Source organism: Nelumbo lutea, chromosome 1 (assembly GCF_056320005.1).
Source record: "Nelumbo lutea isolate HS-2025 chromosome 1, American lotus-T2T, whole genome shotgun sequence".
NCBI lineage: Eukaryota > Viridiplantae > Streptophyta > Magnoliopsida > Proteales > Nelumbonaceae > Nelumbo > Nelumbo lutea.
The window spans coordinates 90,062,220-90,067,929 of record NC_142684.1 but is presented as its reverse complement, the minus strand read 5'-3'; the positions used below and the strand labels follow the sequence as shown (position 1 = coordinate 90,067,929).

General features: G+C 39.0%; 1 long non-coding RNA gene across 1 annotated transcript; it reads left to right on the top strand.

The window, feature by feature from the left end:
- Positions 1 to 3,924: 3,924 nt before the first annotated feature.
- LOC148876053 (uncharacterized) lies at positions 3,925 to 5,234 on the top strand. Its single transcript, XR_016105652.1, has 2 exons — positions 3,925 to 4,145; positions 4,739 to 5,234. It is a non-coding gene; the product is annotated as an uncharacterized LOC148876053 (long non-coding RNA).
- The last annotated feature ends 476 nt before the right edge of the window (positions 5,235 to 5,710 follow it).

Here is a 5,710-nt window from a genome sequence, read left to right as displayed (position 1 = left end):
CCTTTGCAACAACGTCAAACAAATGTTTTTATTCTGGGTATGATGAATTTTATCTTCCAAAAAGATTTCCAGTTCAGTCCTGGACAAATTCACATAGAGTGTGAAGATTCTGGAGATTGGAAATAAGTTGGTATTCCAAATTACAGGTGTAGTTACCATGGGGAGATAAAGTCCAAACCAAGGTATGCCCATAGGAATGAGAAGTAGAAGGGATACCTGTTCTCAAATTCATATTAACAGTCTCCTCATTGAAACCCTGTGTGCACACAACATTACTCCAATTATGAGAGTGTTGATCTATAAGAGTAGCCACCATGTCTATGGGCTGGTTCCAAGTTGCAGGTTTGTCAATTAGACCCTTTGGCAACCACGGATCATCAAAAGTGTTAACATTCCACCCGCTACAGATAATCCACTTACACCCTTTAATTAAATCATTTATGCAATCAAGAATAGCAGTCCAAAGGGATGAATCACTAAATTTTTTCTTATGACTCTAGAAAGAACCATTTAGAAGATATTCTGCATGGAGAACCTGGGCCCACAAATAATTATTTTCCTTTAAGAAACGCCAAGCAATCTTCATTGTGAGTGCTTTGTTGACCAAGCTAAAATGTTTGAAGCCTAGACCACCTTTCTCATTATGAAGTAAAAAAGAATTCCAAGCCATGAGGTAAGAGGTTTTTTCCCATGAGACACACCCCACCAGAAGTCTCTGTAGATGACAATTAAATCCTTACAAATGGATGAGGGCAGAGAGTAAGATAGCATGTGGTAAATAGGCATTGGGGTAAGGGTAGATTTAATGAGAGTAGATCTTCTTGCATGAGAGAGAGCCCCCATCTTCCAGCCTTTGAGTTGTTTAGCTTTAACTTTGTCCAACAAAAACTACCAAGAAGAGAATTTTTTGCTAACTCCGATGAGTGGACCACCAAGGTAGGTATCTTCCTTTTTCATATCCGCAACACCCAACAAATTCTTAATTGGGTTTTATGTAGATAAAGGGGTATTTTTGCTGAAAAAATAGATGATTTCTCAAGGTTAATCACTTGACATGTCCAATCACAGATTTTTTTTTAAATGGCATTCAAATGTTGGACTTCTTCAATTTCAACTCTTCCCACAAATAATAAATCATCAGAAAACATCAAGTGGTTGAATTTCACATTTGACATGCCGAATCTGAAGCCTTTTAACGTGCCAGTCTCCAAGGCATTAGATAACATCAGAGAAAGAACTTCCAAATATATGATGAAAAGATAGGGTGAAAGTGGACAACCATGTCTTAAGCCCTTTTCAGGAGAGAAACCATAGCTTGGCTTTCCATTAATTAAGATTTTCATAGAGTTAGAGGCAATGCAAGCCTTAATTAATTTGTAAACAGATTAGGAAAAATCCAATAGATTCAAACACTGAATGAGGAACGGCCATTCCACCCGATCGTAGGCCTTTGACAGTTCCACCTTCAATAGAAAGAAACCTTCTTGGCAATTGTTTCTATTCATCGAGTGAATAAGTTCACGAGCTACCACAACATTATCAATTATTTGTCTCCCAGGTAAGAAAGCATTTTGAAATGGATAGATAATTTTCTGCAGAAGAGGTTTAAGGAGGTTCGCAATCAATTTTTCCATAACTTTGTAAGTTATATTTGAAAGTCCAATTGAACGAAAATCACTTACAGTTTCCACATTTCCTTTCTTTGGAATAAGAGCAATCCAGGTATCATTAATGGATGCAATGCGGGAAGGTTCAACAAATAGGGTGCGAATGAAATGACGAAAGTCCTCCCCCACAACATTCCAATCATTCTGAAAGAAAAGAGCATGTAGGCCATCAGGGCAGGGAACCTTTAGTGGGTTCATATTGAAGAGGGTTCGTTGGATTTCCAGGTTAAGAGGTGGAGTGCACAACATCGAGTTCTCATGATCAGTGATGCAAGGCATTATCAAATGTTCGTTGAGATCATCAAAGTCGGATTAACAGAAGTAAAGATGGATTTAAAATAATTAATTAATGAGGCATCAATTACCTCTGGGTCAGAGCACCACTCACCATGAGAGTCCTTGAACCAATATATACCATTCTTGTGCTTCTGATTTGTAGCTGAAATATGGAAGTAACGGTTGCTGCGATCTCCATAATTTAACCAGTTGCATTTTGCTCTTTGCTTCCAATAGATTTCCCTCCCTGTTATACCATTCTTCGAGCTCTTTTCTTAGCTTAGTTTCTTCAGCAATAGTCCATGGAGAAGAAGGGTTGCATTGTAAATCTTCAATTTGGTGAGTTAAATCCTTGATCTTAGCTTTAAAATTCAGCTTAGACGAATACCAAAGCCATAACTTGCTTTTACTTTGACTGCACTTGGTAATGAAAGAACCTTCACTAGAATTCCAAGCTTGAACAAGATTCTCAGAATAATCTGCATAGGTCAGCCATGCCGCTTCGAAACGTCTTGTGGGTTTAAACTTCTTGTGGAAACCCACCAAGCTGTAGATAATAGGGCTGTGGTCACTACCAACAGCATGGAGATGCTTAATAATCTGCATAGGTCAGCCATGCCGCTTCGAAACGTCTTGTGGGTTTAAACTTCTTGTGGAAACCCACCAAGCTGTAGATAATAGGGCTGTGGTCACTACCAACAGCAGGGAGATGCTTGATCATTGTTTTCGGATATAGTTCTAGCCACAGAGGTTGCACTAATATCCTATCCAACCTTTCTCTAATGAGTAGATGGGCAGATCTTCTATTCGTCCGAGTGTAGGCTGGGCCATGAAAGCCAAGATCCAGTAAACCACAGTTCTGAATGAGAGAGTTAAATTCTCTTGTATTTCTGATGGAAATTTGGCGACCACCCTCTTTTTCTTTGTCGTTCATAATGGCATTCAGGTCTCCAATTATAGCCCAGGGAACTGTAGTAGAAGCATGGTAAGAACTGATAAAATCCCAGAGCTTAGATATATCTTCTCTGCTGGGGAAACCATAGGCACACAGAAGATCCCACTGCCCTCTTCCAATGGGATCATCGATCCTTGCAATAATGAGATTGTGGCTAGAGCTCAAGATTTGAAGATGAATATTGCTGTACCAACTTAAACAAAGGCCACCGGAGAGGCCATTAGCTTCTACCATATGAAATAATAGATCCCAGCCAAGAACAAACATTAAGCTCCTTGTTTTTTGTTCTCTAGCCTTTGTTTCAGATAAGAAAATAATATCAGGCTTAGTGCTGGCGAGGAGATTTGAAATGTGACGAACTGCACAGGGGCTCCCCATCCCCTGGAAGTTTCAAGAGAGCAGCTTCATGGGGAGGTGGGGGCATGATTTGGGTGTGCTTCCTCTACCCCTATAGTCAAGAAAGAAGATATGTCACTTTTAGTGCCAGAGGAATGAGCCAAGATTTTCACATTAAGACGACCGATACGTATATTGCTACTGCATTGGGTTCGTTGTATTTTTGAAACCGGTTGTTCTTCTGCAGGTTCCAAAGCTCTTCTTTTTATGCAAGAAGTAGGACTCTTTCTTGTGTGGACCGAAGAATACTCATATTAGATCATAGTTCTATCCGATTGATTGGGTGCATTCAAAGAAGAAGAATAGTGGGGCCCACCTTCCTTATGAGAACCGCTAGTATCCGAATCGATAAGCCTTGACTTCTCAGAATTTTCTGGCGCATTTGACCTAAAGCTATGTTTGGTTTGAAGGAAAAAGTAGGGAAAAGTAGGGCTTTTCCTTTCTTTTCCCTACTTTTTCCTTCAAGCCAAACATAGCATAAAGGAGAGTTGAGCTGGATGGTCCAAAAGTAATTGCTCCTTCATAATGTGATCCATGCACGTGGAAGTAACCCCCATAACAGTAGGATTGGAAGTTGAAGTGGAAAGATTGGAATCAATTAAATTGATTAAATGAGACGAGCCTGAATTTGTGGAGTCATTTCTAAAAGGATTGGGGTGGGATTTCATCGGCAGAAATTCCGCCATCCAAGGGGAGTGCTCGAGCTTCAGTGGTTGCTTCCAAACCGTTCGGATTCAATGTCCCTTCCGGTAAGATGCTGTTCGGATTCTGGTGAGAATCCGATGTAGGGGGGCCTGATGAAAGGTCTTGTCTCTTTTGGCCAGCTGCAGGGCGAGGTTGATTCAAACCTCGTAAGTCCTTGGATATTTTATCCACCAACATTGCTTCAAATTTAGCTTTTATTTCTTGGTTAGAACAATCTTCAATTGCAAACTGCAACCTGCAACCTATGTTTTGTTTTACAACCCACTACTTCATGTCCAATTCTAGCACAAAAAACACAGAATCTAGGGAGACGTTCGTATTGAACACCAATAGAAATTGTTTCGCCATTTAACAGAGTAAAAGGAACTTCTTGCACTAGCTGATCAAAAATATTGATTGAAACTTTAACTCTAGCAAATTGACTCCACTTCGGATCGGGTTCATATGGTTTACCTATCTCCGATGCAACCTTTTTGACTGCATTTGCTGAGAGGTACTCAACAGGGAAGCCATATAGATGCACCCAGAAATCTGCACGATCTAGAATGTAGTCTGTAGGACTCTTGTTTGGTTCACCTTTTTGCATAGTGATGAGATCATTTTCGAAGAGCCACGGGCCTCGATCCACTATTTGATCACGTTCAAAACTGCTTGGAAAATTCATTCTTAAAGTATTTGATGTAAACTCTGAAATAGTTGATGGTTTGATTTGCCAAGCTTTTGAAACCATTTCCTTTAGATCTGCAGGTTTAACAGGACGGTCGGAAAGGACCCTGAAAACTAACTATCGTCTCCAAGCTTCATTGGGAAGAGCATCGTCCAAGTTATTCTCAACTGCATGATTGGATGTAGGGAGAAGAATGTGAGATAAATCTTTTAGTAGATCCTCCTCAGCCATGCTTATGAACCGAGGGGAATCAAGGGTGTGAAAGTAGGGAGAAGCCTGTGCGAAGACAGGAGGGAAAACCCGCACTACGACGGGAGATTACAACAACGTAATCTGAACAAATGCCAAAATATCCAATTATTTTATTGAAACAAGTACAAAACACAAACCACCGATTATTCCTTATATAAGATTCAAAATATTATTAAATTCAACACATAATAAATAAGTTCATATGTCTTACAAGCATAATAAATGGCATATCCTATCAATATCCACACAGGTTGTAAATGCCCAAAACCCATTCCCACCTTAAAATCTATTTTTCTTTTTTTTGAAAAAAAAAAGAAACTATCCTATCAAAGAAATTAGGAGTAATACTCGCCAGTAGTGTAAAAATTTCCATCCGGCCCATCTCTATGTCCAAAAGAGCAAACCCATTCCTATAAAGACTACACTTCAGCTGCTGAAAAGTAGCATGCACGTTCGCTGTATTCATTACTTGAATCGTGATATTCATTTCTGGTTGTTACTTTCACCATAAAGAAAACCGTTATTCCAGAATTTTCGTTGTATCTCTTGATTTCAAAATGTGGGAAATTATTTGTTATTTATGTCTAAAAGGAGAAAAAATATCTTTTTTTTAAGAAAAATTCTTGATTAGTATCTTGTAATTTGGGCATAGTGTCACTTTGGTCCCCGAACTTTAAAATGAAACAATTCAATACACAAACTTTCAAATAATTAATCTAATATCTGTCGCTCAGTTATATTTGAAAAAGACACAAATGTCCTTTGAGTGTTATTTAATTTTCTTTATTAACT